The sequence below is a fragment of the Mustelus asterias genome, chromosome 18, assembly GCF_964213995.1.
Source record: "Mustelus asterias chromosome 18, sMusAst1.hap1.1, whole genome shotgun sequence".
NCBI lineage: Eukaryota > Metazoa > Chordata > Chondrichthyes > Carcharhiniformes > Triakidae > Mustelus > Mustelus asterias.
The window spans coordinates 51,055,550-51,075,619 of record NC_135818.1 but is presented as its reverse complement, the minus strand read 5'-3'; positions in this window follow the sequence as shown (position 1 = coordinate 51,075,619).

Genomic DNA, 20,070 nt, shown 5'->3' with positions numbered 1-20,070 from the left:
CTGAGTGACAGTGTAGGAGTGATGATTTATTTCCAAGTCAGAATTGTGTGTGATTTGAGGGGAACTTCCAGGTGGTGGTGTTCCCATGCACCAGCCGCCCTTGTTCTACTAAGTGGTAGATGTTATGGGTTTGGAAGATGCTGTTGAAGGAGCCTTGATGATTTGCTGCCATACGTCTTGTAGATGTTACGTATGGTTGCTGCTGTGAGCTGGCGATAGAGGGAGTGAATGTTTAAGGAGGTGGATAGAGGTCTGATTAGGCAAGTTGCTTTGTCTTTGATCGTGTCAGGTTTCCTGGGTGTTGTTGGGATTGCACTCATCCAGGCAAGTGGAGATGATTCCATTGCATTTCTCGCTGGTGCCTAATTGTAGATAGTGGAGAGTCTTTGGGGAGTCAGGAAGCGAGTTATTCACTACTTCATTTCCAGCTCTGATCTGCTCTTGTAGCCACAATATTTACATGGCTGATCCAGTTCAGTTTCTGGTCGATGGTAAACCCCAGGATGGCAATGGTGGAGGATTCAGCGACGTCCATGCCGTTGAACATCAACGTTGGATTCTCTCTTGTTGGAGGTGGTCATTGCCTGGCACTTGTATGATGTGAATATTACTAATCAGTCCAAGCTGGAATGTTTTCCAGGTATTGTAGAATGCTTGATGCTTCAGTATCTAAAGAGTCACAAATGTAACTGAGTACCTTACATTCATCAATGAACATCCCCAATTCTGACCTTATGATGGAGGGAAGTTCATTGATGAAGCAGCTGAAGATGGTTGGACCTAGGACACTACTCTAAGGAACTCCTGCAGCAGTGTCCTGGGACTGAGATGATTGACCTCCATAACAACAACCTCTCTGTATGTGCCAGCTATAACTCCAGCCAGTCCCCCTGATTTCCAATGATTTCAATTTTGCAAGGGCTCCTTGATGCCACACTTGGCCATATGCTGCTTTGCTGTCAATGGCAGTCACTCTCAATAAATCCAATTGGCTGAAGACTGGTATCTATCATGCTAGGATTTCAGGAGGAGGCCGGTATGGATCATCCACTTGGCATTTCTGGTTGATGAGGGTTGCAAAAGCTTCAGCTTGATTATTCACTGATGTGCTGAGCTTCCCCATCATTGAGAATGGACATCTTTGTGGAGTTACTTCTTCTAATTAGCTATTTAATTGTCGACTACCATTCAGGACTGGATGTAACAGCACTTCAGAGATTTGATCTGATCCATTGGCTGTGGGTTCGCTTAGCTCTGTGTGCAGCATGTTGATTCCATTCTTTAGCATTGTTGTCATCCTGTGGTGGAGTTTCACAAGCTTGGGGTCTCATTATTAGGTGCCTACTGCTGATCCTGGCACACTCTCCAAATGCCTCATTGAACCAGAGTTAGTCCCCGGCTTGATAATAATTATGAATTGAGGGATATGCAAGGCCATGAGGTTACATATTGTGGTTGAATACATCTCTATTGCTGTTGATGACCCACAGTGCCTCAAGGCTGCCCAGTTTAGAGCTATCATTCCATTTAGCATTAAGGTATTGCTTCTTAAGACAACACAATGGTGTGTGTTCTCAGTGTGAGAATGGGAGTTCACCTCCACATGAGCTAAGCATAGGTCATTCCTACCTAGAGTGTCATGACAGATGCTTCTGCAAAGGGTAACTTGGTGAGGATGCGGTCAAGGGGGTTTTCCTCTCTTGGTGGTTCTCTCACCACTTGCAACAGGCTCTGTCTTGCAAATATGTCCTTCAGGACTTGGCAGCTGTGTTAGTAATGGTGCTACCAAGTCACTCTTGGTGACAGACATTGGAGTAATAAGATGATGAGGGGGATAGATAGAGTGGACGTTCAGAGACTATTTCCTCGGGTGGATGTAGCTGTTACTAGGGGGCATAACTATAAGGTTCATGGTGGGAGATATAGGAGGGATGTCCGAGGTAGGTTCTTTACTCAGAGAGTGGTTGGGGTGTGGAATGGACTGCCTGCTGTGATAGTGGAGTCGGACACTTTAGGAACTTTCAAGCGGTTGATAGACATTGGAGTTCTCCAGCAGAGTCCATTCTATGCTTTTGCTACCCTGGGTGCGACTTGCAAGTGGAAGACGTTCAAAATGGAGGAGAACTGGAGGACCTCCTGCAGTGATTTCCTGTGACTGAGATGATTGACCTCCAACAACAACAACCATCTTCCTTTGTGTCAGTTATGGCTTCAACCAGTGAAAAGATTTCCCTCTGATTCCCATTGGCTTCAGTATTGCTCAGGCTCCTTGATCAGTCAAATGCTGCTTTGCTGTCAAGAACAGCCACTCTTACCTCACCTCTGGGGTTTTGTGGGGTCGCTTAGCTCTGTCTATTGCTTCCACTGTTTGACATGCAAATAATCCTGTGTTATATCTTCATCAGGTTGACACCTTATTTTTAGGTAGGCTACTGGTTTGCCCTTCTGCATCCTTCATTGAACCAGGGTTGATCCCCTGGCTTGATGATAATGGTGGATGGAGTGGGGGATATGCCGGGCTGTGAGGTTACAGATTGAGTACAATTCTGCTGCTGCTAATGGTCCACAGCTCCTCATAGATGCCCAGTTTTGAATTGCTGGATCTGTTTGAAATCTATCCTATCTAGCATGGCGGTAGTGCCATACAACATGATGGAAGGTATCCTCAAAATGAGGGCAGGACTTCATCTCCACGAGGAGTGGACGGCACAGTGGCACAGTAGTTAGCACTGTTGCCTCACAGCACCAGGGACCCGAATTCATTTCTGGCCTCAGGTGACTGTCTGTGTGGAGTTTGCACATTCTCCCTGTGTCTGTGTGGGTTTCCTCCGGGTGCTCCAGTTTCCTCCTGATGCACTATCAATTACGCCGCGAAGACTTCTGAGAGTGAGGGAAAACTAATAGGCTTTTATACACAGAGAACAGGAGCACACCCTTGTAGCTGACCTGGTCTGGACTGAGGCAAGGAGGAGGGACCATCACCTTTATACCCCACTCTGAGTGGAAAGGGAGGGGTCTCAGGTGGAAAGGGAGGAGTCTCGGGCCAGGTGCAGCATGGGTGTGTCCAGGCACATACATGTAGTAACCGTGGTTCACCACATTCACCCCTCCTTTAAAAAAAAGAGTCCGGCGGGGTGGGTGGAACCATATGTACAGGAGTATATATACATAGAAAAGTCACAAGGTAAGGCATTGTCCCTTCACAGATTCAGCCTGTCGGGCGGCTTGACTAGTCGTTGAGACCGCCGCAGTACCGGTTGGGAGGTTGCTGCCGGTGGCAGGGTGGAGCCGCTCGAATCTGGTCTGGTCCTGCGTGGTGACTCCAGGGGCTCAGGTGAGCTGTGTACAATAGGCAAAGATGTAAGCGGACCTGGTGCTACCTGAACAGAGGGGTTTAGGGGTGTGGGGTGGGGCGTCATAGTGGGCTCCGGGGCACCCGGAGGCGCCAGGTCCCGGATAGAGACCGTGTCCTCCCGCCCATCGTGGTATGCCACATAGGCATATTGGGGGTTGGCGTGGAGGAGCTGGACTTTTTCAACTAGGGGGTCCGACTTATGGGGTCATACATGCCTCCGGAGCAGAACTGGGCCTGGGTACGCCAGCCATGACGGTAGTGCAATTCCCAAGGAGGACTTCCTCGGGAAAGCAAACATCTGCTTGTGGGGGGTGGCGTTGGTGGCTGTACACAGGAGGGACCGGATTGAGTGTAGTGCATCGGGGAGGACTTCTTGCCAGTGGGAGACTGAAAGGCCTTTAGACCGTAGCGCTAGTAGAACGGTCTTCCAGACTGTCGCGTTCTCCCTCTCCACCTGTCCGTTACCACTGGGGTTGTAGCTGGTAGTCCTACTCGAGGCTATGCCCCTGGAGAGCAGGTACTGACGCAGCTCATCGCTCATGAATGAGGATCCCCGGTCGCTGTGGATATAGTTGGGGTACCCGAACAGGGTGAAGAGGCCGTGCAGGGCCTTGACGACTGTGGTCGAGGTCATGTCCGAGCAGGGGATGGCAAAGGGGAACCGGGAGTACTCATCTATCACGTTGAGGAAATAGATGTTGCGGTCAGAAGAAGGAAGGGGCCCTTTGAAATCGACGCTGAGGTGTTCAAAGGGGTGGGTGGCTTTTATGAGGTGTGCCCGGTCCGGCTGATAGAAGTGTGACTTACATTCAGCGCTGACCGGACAGTGTCTGTTTATAGACCGGACGTCCTCAACAGAATAGGGCAGATTACGGGCTTTAATAAAATGGTAGAGCCTGGTGACCCCCGGGTGACAGAGGTCATTGTGGAGAGTCTGTAGTTGGTTCACTTGTGCGCTGGCACATGTTCCGCGAGACAGAGCGTCTGGAGGCTCATTGAGTTTCCTGGGTTGGTATAAGATATCGTAATTGTAGGTGGAGAGCTCAATCCTCCACCTCAGTATCTTATCATTCTTAATCTTGCCCCTCTGCGCGTTGTTGAACATGAAAGCCACTGAACGTTGGTCCGTGAGCAAGGTGAACCGTCGGCCAGTTAGGTAGTGGTGCCAGTGTTGCACTGCTTCGACGATGGCCTGAGCCTCCTTCTCGACAGAGGAGTGTCGGATTTCCGAGCCCTGAAGGGTTCATGGGAAGAAGGCTACGGGTCTGCCCGCCTGGTTGAGGGTGGCGGCCAGGGCGAAGTCAGATGCATCACTCTCCACCTGAAAGGGGATTGACTCGTCCACAGCGTGTATTGTGGCCTTCGCGATGTCCGCCTTGATGCGGTTGAAGGCTGAGCGGGCCTCTCCCGACAGGGGAAAAAGGGTGGATTTGATAAGCGGATGGGCCTTATCCGCGTCAATAGGGACCCACTGGGCGTAGTATGAGAAGAAGCCCAGGCATCTCCTCAGTGCTTTAAGTGTGGTGGGGAGGGGAAGTTCCATAAGGGGGCGCATGCGGTCGGGATCAGGGCCGATGACCCCGTTTTCCACCACATATCCCAGGATGGCGAGGCGGTGAGTGCGGAAGACACACTTCTCCTTATTATAGGTCAGATTTAGGAGAGCGGCCATACGGAGGAATTTGTTAAGGTTGGCGTCGTGGTCCTGCTGATCATGGCCGCAGATGGTGACGTTATCTAGGTACGGAAAGGTAGCCCGCAGCCCGTTCTGGTCCACCATTCGGTCCATTTCGCGCTGGAAGACCGAGACTCCATTGGTGACGCTGAAGGGAACCCTAAGAAAATGGTAGAGGCGGCTATCCGCCTCGAAAGCCGTATATTTGCGGTCCTCTGGGCGGATGGGGAGCTGGTGGTAGGCCGATTTGAGGTCGATCGTGGAGAACACCCGGTATTGCGCAATCTGATTGACCATGTCAGATATGCGCGGAAGGGGATATGCATCCAGCTGCATGTACCGATTGATGGTCTGACTATAATCGATGACCATCCGGTGTTTCTCCCCAGTTTTGACCACTACCACCTGCGCTCTCCAAGGGCTGGTGCTCGCCTCGATGATCCCTTCCTTCAGAAGCCCCTGGACCTCGGACCTAATGAAGGTCCTGTCCCCCGCACTGTACCGTCTGCTCTTAGTGGCAATAGGCTTACACTCGAGGGTGAGGTGCTCGAATAGCTGTTGGGGGGGTGATTTGGAGGGTCAAAAGGCCGCAGGTGGTGTGCGGTGGATAGTCCAAGAACTGAGGGTTGCAGACCGAGATCGGGGAAAGGGGCCCGTTGTACTGTAGCGTGACACTCTGTTCCGTCGGGTCGCATGCTGCGCTATTCGGTTTCGACTTTGCCTTGCAGACTTTCGCGTAGTGGCCTTTCTTTCCACACCCTGAGCAGAACGCCTCCCTTGCCGGGCAGCGTTGTCGGGGGTGTTTCGCTAGCCGCGGCCACGGCTGTTGAGTCATTGGTGGGGTGCTGCGTGGCATAAGTCTGAGGCCCTCCTAGGTACTGGGATGATAGTGGCCGTGAGGCCCATGATGTCGTGTGGTCGGGCGTGTATGCCTCGAGGTTACGTGATGCTACTTCGAGGGATTCAGCGAGTGCTACAGCTTTTGGAAGATCTAGCCTACCTTGTTCTAGCAGGCGCTGTCAGATGTAGTTGGATGCGATGCCCGTAACGTAGGCATCGCAGATCAAGTCCTCTGTATACTGCGCAGCGGATACAGCCTTGCAGTTACAAGCCCTGCCGAGCGCACGGAGTTCGCGGAGGAACTGTGCATTTGATTCCCCCGGCCGCTGTTTACGGGTAGCTAGCAGATGCCTGGCGTAGACTTCGTTCGTCTGTTGGCTGTATTGGCTCTTTAAGAGCGCTAGCGCATCAGCGTACGTTTCTGCGTCACAGATGGTGGCGAAAACTGCGTCGCTTACCTGGGCGTTGAGCATGTGTAGCTTGTCTGCATCGGACCGGACGACCGTGGAGGCTCCGAGGAAGGCTTCGAAGCACTTCAGCCAGTGATTAAAGCTGTTGGCTGCCCCGGGCACTTGTGGATCCAAATTTAGAGTGTCAGGCTTTAAAAGCTGCTCCATTCTGTTTTTTTTTTCTCTGTGAATAAAATTGATGCACTATCAATTACGACGCGAAGACTTCTGAGAGTGAGGGAAAACTAATAGGCTTTTATTCACAGAGAACAGGAGCACACCCTTGTAGCTGACCTGGTCTGGACTGAGGCAAGGAGGAGGGACCATCACCTTTATACCCCACTCTGGGTGGAAAGGGAGGGGTCTCAGGTGGAAAGGGAGGAGTCTCGGGCCAGGTGCAGCATGGGTGTGTCCAGGCACATACATGTAGTAACAGTGGTTCACCACACCTCCCACTATCCAAAGATGTACGGGTTAGGTTGATTGACCATGCTAAATTGTCCCTTAGTGTCAGGGAGATTAGCAGAGTAATTATGTGGGGTTACGGGGATAGGGCCTGGGGATGATTGTGCAGACTCCATGGGCTAAATGGCCTCCTTCTGCACTGTAGGAATTTTATGATTCTAGGACTATGCAGTGGTCACTCCGACCAATACTGTCATAGACAGGTGCTTCTGTGGCAGGTTGGTGAGAGCAAGGTCAAGTAGGTTCTTCCCTCATATTGGTTACCTCACCAGCTCCCACAGACCCAGTCTAGCAGCCATGTTCCTTAGCACTTGGCCAGCTGAGGAACTGTGTACTGATGTGCACAGAATGCAAATCACACTATGTGTCCTTACTGGTCAGTGACACTGATGTTGCAGAGATGATGGAGTGGATGCCAATTGCACCCCTCCAAATATTCAGTGCGTCAACTAAGGGTTGAGGCAATCACTGAGGAGAATGATGTTGCCATACCTCACAGGGCACCATTACCATCAGCGGTCCCCTTGTCCCCTCTGAATGAGGGACCATCAATGCAGCAGGACCCAGTGACAGAAGCTGCCCTTGCAGTGATGCTGGGGTCAGTACACAGTTCCTGCTCGCACTCCAAGTGCTGCTGCTTTCGGCCCTCCATGAGGTTGGCCACTCTCAGTGGAGGAACTGACACACCCAGAGCCACGGTGGTGTATGAGCTGAATGGACACCTCCATTCTCAGCCCGTGGTCCCGCTCTCCCACAGGGAACCCTCTCAATGGAGGAACTCTTCTGTTGCTGCTGGACAAAGCAGAGCTTCCTTTCCCGTGCTCTGCAGGCCCTGCATCTCTGCTCACTTGAGCATGGCTGTGTCTCGAGGCACCTTCACAGGCACCTTCGCAATGAACCTGACTGCAAATCTGTTGGTCTTTACCCAAATTACTACACAATGTGGCCTAGATTGTTCATTTTAGATTTATAAATTTCACATGAAGCCTTCCCACCCCTTTTTGGTTTAAGGTTCTATCTAGCCTTAGTTTATGATTTGCCAAGATAATGATCCCAACATGGTTTAAGTGGAGCCTCTTTCACCAGCACTAGTACCAGTGCCTGAGGAATCTAATTAAATAAAACAGGCTGCAAATGGTGTCTCTCTATCTATGTCCGTGGAAATTAACATGGCTGCTACTCAATGTCAAGGTAAATGTTCAACCTCTGAACATCTACCTTAAAAACCTCTGGCCGTCATAACCAGTAACATTCCTCACTAAATTTGGGCTGTGAGTGCGACAACAACCTGACAAAGACACACTCACCGAATCGTACTGCCCAGCCAATATCCCAGATTCCTCCATCACCATCTCCTACTAAACCTAACTGCTGGGAGGGAGTGGCCAAGAAAGTCCTCAAGATTGGCTCTGGAGTCCATGTAGCCTCATAGCATCAAACATGAGCAAGGATGGCCGACTGCTCTCCCTGAACTGGCTACAAGAACAGGTCAGGGGATGGGAATTCCGCAGAGATTAACTCGCCTTCTGACTCGCAACGCCTATCACCTATATGGAACAAGTCAGGAGTGTGATAGAATACTCGCCACTTACCTGAATGAGTGCAGCTCCAACAACACTCAGGAAGGTTGACAGCATCCAGGACAAAGCAGCCCACTTGATTGACATCCCATCTACAAACATCCATTGCCTCTACCACCAGCAGTGGCAGCAGTGCGCACTATCTACAAGATGCACTGCAGCAACTTGTCAAGCTTCCTTCGACAGCCCCTTCCAAACCCGTGACCTCTACCAATTAGAAGGACAAGGGCAGCAGATGCATGGGAACACCACCAGTTGCAAATTTCCTTCCGAGCCATACTGCATCCTGAGTTGGAACTATATCACTCTTCCTTTACAGTTACTGATCCAAAATCCTGGAACTCCCTTCCTAACAGCACCATAAGGACTGCTATGGCTCAAAGAAGTGGCTCACCACCACCTTTTGAAGGGCAATTAGGGATGGGCAATAAATGCTGGGCTAACCAGTGATGCCCACATCTCATGAATGAATAATTTTTTTAGAAAGTATTGCCTTCATTGAAATTTGTGCAGTTTGTTAATACTAATTATTTATGTTTTATAAAAAAAACCCAAATAATTGACAATTTAATTCTCCTGGGTTTTCTCAAATGCAATAGGAATGGGAAATTAACAAGTAGAAAAAGGGGTGCTGTAGTATACTTCTTGTCATGTTTACATGACCTGTGAACTTCTGCGGTCACTTAAGAGGTCAGTAAAGTGGGCTGACAGACTTCAGAGTCAATTAAGGAAAGTTATGGGTTCTGTAACTAGGCCTACTGGTATGTCATGCACCCAGAAGCCTTAATTTGCAACTGGCTCCAAGAGTGAGATTTTTAAAGTTACAAAGACAGTTCCAAAATTGAGTCTTGCATCTTGTAAGAATATTATAAGGTAACTAAACTAACGACACTGTGAAGCAACTCATTCACCCATTTTACTCGCAGCCCTCAAAGCAATCTGTGTTCAGTGAATTGACTTAATGACACTATGAATTGTATATGCACTCGTTTCACGGTGCTGGTTTTTCTTTCTGAGACATTGACCCTTTGTGATAAGATTTACTTTTTATGCAGGTTTGAAATATAGTAGAATGGAAAAATAGGACGTGGACACAACATTGTACTTCCAGCTAAATATGTTGCCATGCACACAAACGCTTTATGTAAGCAATATTATTATTGTTTATGACATGCCCTTCCTGTAGAGAATCTGTGATACTCAGATGGATTTTATTAGACTGTACCTTTTACATATCGATAAGGCCTTTTAGATGTATGTTCAGCTTTCATCTGATTTTGATTCTGTTTCCTTGTTAGCACAGGTGACGGTGTGTATGAACCTGTCACATGCTGGCATCATCAATCAGATCAAGGTAGCAACAGTTACATTGAAAGGATGGTGCTCGGCTATTAAAGTTATTATAGTGCATTTATCATATTGGAGCCATTATCACGTATTGTGTATAGCGCTGCTGTTGTCTCTGGTATTGAGGCGAATAAGCAACTTTGCCTTTTGCTGACACTGCCAACGCTGTCCCTGTCCTTACAATAATCAAAGGCTCTCTGTTTTTGTCAAGTGAAATAGCTGGACCTCGGTATCTGCACTTTAGTTTCCAAATGGCCATCAGGGATGAGGAAAATGTTGGGGTGAAGCCCCCAAATGTAAAAACTGCAGCAACTAATGACGGGCTGTATCACCACAGGGTGTCAGGCAGTTTTTCTTAGATAACAATGTTACTTTAGATGGTGCTGGGACCACAGTGGCCAAAGTACAACAGAACTAAGTTGAAAAGAAAGATGGTTTACTTTTTTCTTTACCGAGAGGGTAAAGGAGCTGCCTGCTGACCAAATCCATGCTTTATTCTCCGGTTTGTGTTGAGTAAGCCAGGATTATAGCTGGCACTGCTATTTGACTTCAGTGCTCCTGTCTTGGGAAGGGAAAAATGATCTGGATTTCATACTCCTTATCACTAAGAGAAGTGATAGTAAACGCACACGTGTAGGCATTGGAATAGATCTGGAATAATGCAGGAAGGTGGAATTGAGGTACAAGACCTGCCATTGTCTTATTGAATAGCAGACTGGCCTCAGGCTGATCATTATCTTATTGTCCCATAATTTCACCTTCCGTCCCTGTAATGATGCACGCTCACAGACTTTGTCAGGAACACAAACCAAATTTATTAAGAAGGAAAAACCGTACAGAGGCTGGCATCCCCCCCCCCCCCAGCTGCCCTAATCTCACCATATCTTGTATATGTCTTCTTGATGCCTTCTGCCTAAGAGAGGACTCCATCTCCTGGGGTGATTCCCCACTCTTGATCCCAATTAATCGCACAAGCCAGGTGACCCTTTTCGGTTGTGTTGCCCTGAAAGGAACAATCACCACAGCCCCGCATCCGGCTTTCAGGCCTCGCAATGTCATTGATCCTGTATTTTTTGGGCAGCAACTGGGAGATGGCTGGGAGTACCGTATGTTCAGGGAGGAATGGCTTCAGGGTTGGGACTATAATTGCACTTTTAATCCGACACAGGAAGTAAACATGAAGCACACAGCAGTATCTGTTACAAATGCTTCTCAAAAGGCATTGGTGAAGGTTGTGAAACAGCAAGCCTTGAGACAACAACTGTGCTAATATATCATCCCCAATGCCATAAGGTCTTATCTTGTGTAATAGCCTTTTATGTGACACTTTATTGAATGCTGTTTGGAAATCCAGATACATTACATTCCCCTTTATCCACTCTGTTACATTCTCAAAGAATTCTAATACATTTGTCAAACATGATTTCTCTTTCACATAACCATGTTGACTCTGCCTGATTGTATTATGATTTTTGAAATAACATGCTACTATGTCTTTAATAATGGATTCTAGCATTTTCCCAATTATAGATATTTGGCTAACTTGCTTATAGTTTCCTGTTTTCTGTCTCCCTTTGTTCTCAAACAGAGGTGTTACAGTTGTGTTTTTCCAAATCTGCTGGGACCTTTCCAGAATCCCAGGCATTTTGGATGATTCCAAACAATGCTTCTGCTGCAGCCCACTCTATGAAGACCCTCGGATGCAGGCCATCAGGTTCAACCTTAAGTCCGATCACTATTTCCATTGCGTTTTCTCTAGTGATAGTGATTGTTTCAAGTTTCTCCCTCTCTTTTGAATCTTGAGTTTTTACTATTCTTGAGATGCTTCTTGTGAAGATAGATGCAAAATAGTTGTTCAAAGCCTCTCTCATTTCCTTGTTTCCCATTATTAATTCTCTAATCTCACCCTGTAAGGGACAAATGTTCACTTTAGCTACTCTTTTCCTTTTTGTATACAGATATGAGCTTTTACTGTCCGTTTTGATATTTTTGTCAGTTTTCTCACATATTCCAATTTCTGCCTTTTTTAACCATTACTTTACTGGCCTCTAAAAACTTACCCATTTTTTTGACCTGCCACTATCTTTGCAGCATTGTACATTTTTCTTTCAATTTAATACCACCCTCAACTTCCTTTGTTAGTTACAGATGATGTTTCCTTTTAGTAGAGCCTTTTTTTCTCAATGGAAAATATCTTTGTTGAGATCTCAGTAATATCTCCCTAAATGTCTGCCACTGTTTCTCTCTACCATATTACCTTGTAATACAATTTCCTAGTTCATTTTGGCCAACTTTGTCTTTATTCCCTTATAATTGCCTTTATTTAAGTTTAAGATACCAGTTTTGGACCCATGTTTCTCACTCAAAAACTGATTGTGAAATTACGTCATGTTATGATCACCCTTGCCTAGAGGATCCTTTACTGTGAGGTCTTTAATTACTCCTATCTTATTACACATTACCAGATCCTTGGTAGGTTCCAGAATGTATTGTTCTAATAAACTGTCCAAAATACACTCGATGAATTCATCTCCATGCTACCTTTGACAATTGATGTGAAGACCACCTGAAACCCCCGCTGACCACCTATGTCTCCCCAATGACAACCTGACTCACCCCAATGACCACTTGACCCGCCCCCCCCATTGACTACCTGACCCCACCTCACTGATCACCTGACCCCACCCCTCCCCTCATCCCACCCACTTACCTGACACACTTTCCTTGTTCCTGGCTTCTCAAAGTGGTTGGGACCTTTAACTTTATCTGCTTCATGACCGCTAGTGCTGTAGAAAGCATGCATGCCTTTCATTTCCCCGATTCTGCCGCGTTTGACCAGAGGCCTCAGGGACCCACCACACTGCACTGTTCTCACCCAGCCTGAGTGGGAAAGTCAGGAGAGAAGGTGCAGCTATATTCCAATGCAAGTAAATAGGAGTGGAGTGGCAATCCCACTGTGATGGTCACTCCATGGAAGTGGGAAGATGTATCCTATTTGTGTTTGGTAGTACAACACCAAAAATGGAGATGTTTCCAAACTGCTAGACCTTTCTGCACATCTACTTGAATCTGCTGAGGCTATTGGAGATTTTGATAGCTCTGGAGAAGGACTTCCAACAAGTGTCAGCTTTTTCAGCTGTAGCACTCATGCCAAATTTGGAATTTATTTCACCAAATGCACAATATTTCCTGGAAAGAACCCAAAACTTTTTTAAGCTGGTTGCCTGGCTCTTGTGGTCAACTATGCATCTAAAGCAGGTTGATTTGCTGCTCTGGTGTTAGCAATAGGAACTGTGGTGATGAAAATATCTCGTCTTCTCTCTTCATTGGCAGTGCGACATAAGAACCCCAAAGAGTTTGTTGAGTTGGTTGATCTGGACTGCTTTGCGCTCATCAAGCCTACTCCTGCTTTGATTTCCTATTCTTCTGTGTTTCTATGCTGTTACACACTGGGTAACATTAGGAAAAACTGTGGATTGTACTTTGAAAGTGTGGCCTGCTTTACTCCCACACTTACTCAAAGCCGAAGCTCCTTTTGGTAGACGAAGAGCAGCAGGAAGGTGATAATGAACCTGCCAATAGAAATGTTGTTGCCAGCTACCGAACGTTCTATGCTAGCCTGTTCCTCATGTTTCAAGGAGCCAATGGTTTTATCGCCCCTTTTTTCAGCAAGCTGAGTTTTGATCATTTTCGGCACTCTGTGCAATACGGAGGCCGTCAGGAGTTTCATGCCAGTAGGGGGGTGGGCGGAGCCTAATCCCACCAGAGAGGCCAGCAGCAGACTGCTCAGGGCGCCAGTGTGCGTGCGCCCAATCTCCCAGCACACCAGGAGATCTCCTGTTTACCTCCCCCCACGGACATCGCCTGCCTCTCAAACCCCCCCCGCCAAACGTCTTAGGCAGCTTCAGCAAACCAAATGCTCTGTGTAACTGACAGTTTAGCATGAGTAATGCCAGACAATTTTGACTTGTCAACTGTATTGTATTCCTGTATGTCATCAGGAATTGGCTTAGTCATTTAGGGAAATAACTTTGCTCATGAGTTACCTTCAATGAATGCTTCATTGTCTGAACAAACCAGTCAACCCACTTATGGCAGGATGATAAGGACGTGTTGGATTCCATTCTCCTTTAGATAATTTGTGAATTCTTGCAAAATGCACTGTGGCCCATTGTTGCTAACAAATTGTTCAGGGTAACCGAATCTTGCAACAATCTAACCCAGTCTTTCTAGTGTTCTCTCCGAGGACATAGACTTCATAGTGGCAACTTCAGGCCATTTCGAATGTGCAATGAAAAACATTCGACCTTTGAATGGTCCAGCATCACTGATATGAACTCTTTGCCATGGCATTTCTGGCCATTCCCATGGGTGGAATAGTGATAGTGGCGGCAGAATCTGAACTTTTGCGCAAGCTGCACATACACCCGCCTTCTCCTCAATTTCACTATTGAGTCCTGGCCACCAAACTAGTTTCTGGCACTGATCGCCCCATTGCCATTCCCTGTTGTGACACAATGGGGGTGATTCTCCCATCCCATCCCGCTGGAAATTGGCCGCAATACCAGGTAAGTTATTTAAATCTAATTTTAATGTGATTAGTGGTCCCGGGACTGAATTCTCCAGGCCCGCTAGCATCTCCCACCTCACCAAGAGTATTTCACTCCAATGGGGTTCAGACTAGCTCCCCACTTTTGGGGAACTAGAGGGACAACCCCACTTGAGTGAAGGGGGGGGGCAATCCAGGCACCCCCCAAGGAGTTGGGTGGCAGGGGAGTGGTGCCCCCTAGTCATGGGCACTATGGTAATGCCAGCCTGTGCCCCTGGCACTGCCCAAGGGGCAAAGTGCCCATGCCCAGGGGGCACCTTGGCACTGCCCATCAGGCATGATGCACTGCCAAGGGGGCGGGGCCTATTGGGAACTAGGGGGCAGGATCTTCTGGGGGCAAGACCTAGAGAGTGATCAGTGGTGGTGGAGGGTCCCGCTGCCACTCTGCCATTGCGATCGATGGGGGCTTGAGGGAGGACAGTAAGAATTCTCACAACACCAGGACTTTAACCTGGTGTTGTGAGACTTCTTACTGTGCTTACTGCAGTCCAACGCCGGCATCTCCACATCATGGCTTAAGGGAGGCCAGCGATCAGGGCGGACTGTGGGGGGTGGTCAGCTGGGAGGGTCTGCCGGGGGGGGTGGTCTGTCTCCCGGGTGGGGGTCTGCTGGGGGAGGGGTGGCGTTTCCGGGTGGGTGGGGAGGATCATCACTGCTGGTGGGGAGGGGGGGAGGTGGGTGGGGGGGGGGGGGGGGGGGGGCGTTGGCGGTGGCTGGAGATCAAGGCGGTCCGGGGTAGAGGAGGGTTCGGGCCTGGCCAGCAATCGGGCCATGGGGGCTGGGGGAGGCAGCACTGCGGGGGTCCCAGGCTGGCCAGCAAACTGCAGGCTGACAGTTCGGGGTCACTGCGCATGCACAGAGCCCCGTTGGTTTCAGTCTCTGCAGTGGGATTAGGCCCCGCCCCCTGAAGTTTAATGATAATCACAATAGTCGACTCTGCAGTGCACAGAGTGTGGGAGATTCTTGTCTGAAGTCGCACTGAAAAAACCAAAGTGATTTACTCCAGTTTTCCAGAATTCGACACTTAGAACTTTTTTCGAAGAATCGCGGCCAATAAGATGTGTAAAGGCTTAAGAATAGTTGCTCGATTAGGGACAAATCTTCCATAATAGTTTAATAAGCCTAAAAATGATTGTGGTTGATTTACAATTTGAGGTGCAAGTGCCTCAGTTTTACTTTTGAAGGTGATTTGTACAGTCCCTTTGCATCTCTAACATGTCCCAGGTATTCAATAGAAGATTTGAAGAATTCATATTTATCCTTCCGTTCTTTTGGTCCATAATCTTCTAGTTTCTGGAGTGTAGAATCTAAATTTCGAAGATGCTCTTTTACATTCTTTCTAGTAATTAAGATATAATCTAAGCAGCATTGGACACCTAATCTGCTTAAAAATTATTACATGGCACGTTGGAACAACACAGGTGTGGAAGTGATGTCAAATGGAAATCTTTTATATCTGAATAGCCCTTTGTGTGTCACGATTGCCAAATATTGTTGTGAATCTGGATCCATGTTCACTTGGGGGATAAGGTTGACGAAGGTCAACTTTACTGAAATGCTGGCCTCCAGCCAACCCAGCAAATAAAGCATCAATTAAAGGCAGAGGGCACTACTCTGCACACAGTATCAGATTGATAGTGACTTTAAAATTGCCATGTAATCCGATCCATCTTTCTTCATCACGGGTACTATCAGCAAGGTCCAATCACTTACATTATTGGGTTTGAGCACCCACATCTTGATCAGCCTCTTTAATTCTACCTTGACCTTAGGGTTGATGGCGTATGGCACTGACCAAGCCTTGAAGCATCTTGCTTGGCTTTCATCCTTAACCTTTGGCTTGACGGAGATTTCCCTTTCATGCTTTCCAACTCTCCATGAAAGACAATGGCATGTTTCTTTAAAATCTTTGGAAGGCCTGCTTCATACTCCAACATGAGATTCACCTTTAATGATGTGCAGGGGCAAGCCTATGGTCTGTCTATTTAGCTGCACATTTACATCAATACAGCCCCTCAATGGAACCACTTCCTCATATCGGATTTAGTATTATCTTTGAGGGTTTTAAGTTGATATGTGGTAGCTTTTCTTGGTAAACATTTTTTGGTACCAATGAAACTGCTGCTCTGGTGTCCACCTCCATCTTCACCTGATGCTCATTCAGTAAAGGAGTGGCCCTGTAATGGTTTCTTATACCTATAAGGGCCAGTGTGTTCAATGACAGTTTGTCATCTGACCGTGACTCTGCTCCTTTTTCGCACCCTTTTTGTATTCCGTGGATCCTTTTCCCTCCATTCAGTTTTCCACTTGGTACACTTGGTTCTTGCTGTTTATAATTCTTGGTTTGGAACGTGTTGTCTCCTTCTCCAACACGCACATTCGATGTGCCCCTTTTTACTACAATTTCAGCATTTCGCATCCTTGAACCAGCAGTCAGTTGCCGTGGGCCCAGTTTCTGCACATTGGTGGCAATTCTGAACTTGAGTCTGTGTTTGGATTTCAGCCAATACCTTGTGGCCTTTAGTGCTCGAGTTTAATTGTTGGACTTCCTTAGCCACTCCTTCCATTGAGATTGAGACTTCTAAAGCCTTCTTTAGGTTTAATTTGCCTTCTGTTAGTCTTTTCTAGATAGATTGGCTTCTTAATCCACACACTAGTCTGTTTCTAATCGGGTCATTCAAGACATCTCTAAATTCACAGTATTCAGCCAATTTCTTTAAAGTAGCTATGAACTGTGTGATCGATTCACCTTCTTGTTGGCTACATACATGGAAACTGAATCGCTTGGTGATGACCAAAGGTTTAGGTGATGAGTGGCTCTGCAATATCTCCAGTTTTCCAGCCTAGTTTTTCTGACTGCACCAGACTTCACAGAAGGTTGAATGTATCCCCCCCCACGCCCCCCCACCTCATGATGCTCAGGAAAGTTGGGACCACTATGTCCACCACAACTTTGTTTACTTGGGCAAAGTATTCAAATCTTTCAGTGTATGAGCTCCACAGACTCCAACATGAGATTCACCTGGGCCCAGTTTAGTTCGATTCTCTCCAGCCAGGTTCCCCCCATTAGGGCTGAATAGTTAGTTACCTTTAATGATGTGCAGGGGCAAGTCTACAGTATGAACGTTTAGCTGCACATTTACATCAATACAGCCCCTCAGTGGAACTCCTTCCCCCGTATAGGATTTAGCATTACCTACATTCTAAATCACATCCTAAAGAAGGCTTTAGAAGCCACAATCTCTATGGAACTAGCAGCTAAGGAAGTCCAACAATTAAACTCGAGCACTAAAGGCCACAAGGTATTGGCTGAAATCCAAACACAGACTCAAATTCCGAATCACCATCGATGTGCAGAAACTGGGCACCCAGCAACTGACCGCTGGTGCAAAGATGCAAAATGCAGAAATTGTGATAAAAAGGGGCACATCGAATGTGCGTGTTGGAGAGGGAGCCAACACGTTCCAAACAAGAACTGGTGCTCCCATAACATGGTCCCATGGTACCAAAACCTCCCACCATTTTTACTCTGGGAAGGGCCTGCATAAGCACAATGTGCCACAAAGATTTTAGCACTACCTCACTTCTTTTTCTTTCAAACAAGGTTCAGGGTCCTCCTCTTTCCTTCTGAGTTTTGCAACACCCCTACCTCATTAAGGTATTGTTGCAGTGTATTTTTTTAAACTCACATTGTTTCCTGTACTGTTCCAGATCTTTCCGGGCAGAGCAGATGGCAAGCTTCTTCTGGATGTTGTTTTCTCCAAAATCTTTGTTCCAGTTTCGGTTCCTTCAATGGCTGCTATCAATATTTGGCACCAGTCCGTCGCCAATTTTGGTGTTTTTAAAACATGTTTTAGGTCTTTCTGGGTATCACCACATGGTATTTTTAAAGGATAGACATGCAGACCACAAAGGTACAAACAAGAGCTTTATTGGAAAGGTGTTTACAGGCTGTTAGGATAGACTGCTCACGCAAAGGGCTGATGATGTGATAATACGTCACATGATCAGACTCTTAAAGTGGCCAACTAGGAACCAATATGAATGCACAACAACAACCCTACCCATCAAGTTGAGTAAATGTAGCAGGATTGGCCACTCTCTACTAGCAGAGGTTTAGAGGCCTTTGCAAGTTGTTGAACAGCTGTCTGGAATCAATTTTTCTTCCTACACACGCAAAAGGAGCTGACTCATTTTGAACCAATCTATTTTAAACCCTTGCAGCCACCACGGGTGTTTGTACAACTTCCAGTTCAGACAATGTGGCCTGAAGGTGGCTTCTGCAGGGCGTGGCTGCTGCAGTTGGCGGAATTCAGCCGAGGCCGAAACATTTACCATTCGCACACAAATGTTTCTTGTGAAACCACTTGAGCAGGATCTTCATTTATAAATATTTGTAATTCACCGAGCATAGAGTTAAACAGCTCCTCGCGATGGCTCATCTGGGGAGTCATGGCAGGGAGTAGCTGGGATGGGCAGGCCGCTGGTGGGATTTGATTCAAGATGAAATTAGATTTAATATAAAAATGGACTTGGTATGTTCCATTAAAATTGCTGATGTAACAGCAGCTGTGCAGGATTAAGGCAATGTTGATGGTATTTACAGGAGAAAGGATAAGAACTCATTTCAAAAATAAATCCAACAATTTTATTTGTTAAATGCTCTCTCTCCAAGAGTCACTGCTTCACGATGGTATACCATTCCTTGCATGCTGCTAGTAGTTCCTTGGAATCTCACCAAGAGATCAAATCTTCCCATGTGATCAAAGTCAAAGGAGTGGTAATGGGACCCCCAAAGAAACAATAGATGTGTTTAGAGGAGATGTGGATAGCAGCTGTCCGAGTGCCAAAGTGAAGGAGTCAAGAAAGCAATGAGAAAGCACTGAACAAGCAAAAAACAAACACAAATTAAAATGGGGGCAGATTAGTTTGGTGGTGACGTCATGCTGGAGGTGGTGGAAATGGTGGGGGATGTTCCATTGAGTACAGAGGCTGGTGGGGTGGAAGTTGAGGGTAAGGGAACCCTATCGCAGTTCTGGAAGGGAGGGAATGGGTGAGAGTAGAAATGTGTGAAAGGGAACAGGCACAGTCGAGAGCCCTGTCAATCACAGTACAGGGGGATCCTCAGCAAGAGAAAAGGAGATATATTGGGAGCACCAGTATGGAAGGTTGCAGAGGCACTGTCCTCACATTCTTCATTCGAGGTGTCCTCGGAACACGAGGTTAGGACCTGGATTGGGATTGCCCTCAGGCACTTTCCAGGGGCATCAATGAAAGAGAGAAAATTAGTGCGAGGCAGAGAATTTGAAAAGAGGACAAAGCGCTCACAGTGTCACAGTCTATGGGATGAACTGGTGCAGGATCCTCACTTGGGTGTGTGCCATCCACTTCCCAAATGCCATAGTCACAGTCTACACCTTCTCCAACCCGTGCGATGGCATCCTCCTCAAAGGGAATGAGGACCTTTAGGTCTCACACTCCATTCCCAGTTTGGGATCTCTCTCGCTTGTTGTGTGTGAGCTTCTCCTGCTGAGAGTGGAGAGGGTGTGAGTGGGACAAATGCCAAGGCAGATGATAAAGATGTGTGTGTTTGTGTGTGTGTGTTTGTGTGTGTGTATTTGTGTGTGAGATGGCTGGAGCTATGGATGGAATGAGGATGTGAGCTTGAGAGGGTATGAGCCTGATGGAAATGTGAGGGTGTGTTTGAGAGTGAGTGGTGATGTATCCTGAGCTGGCAGTGTGTGAGGTCA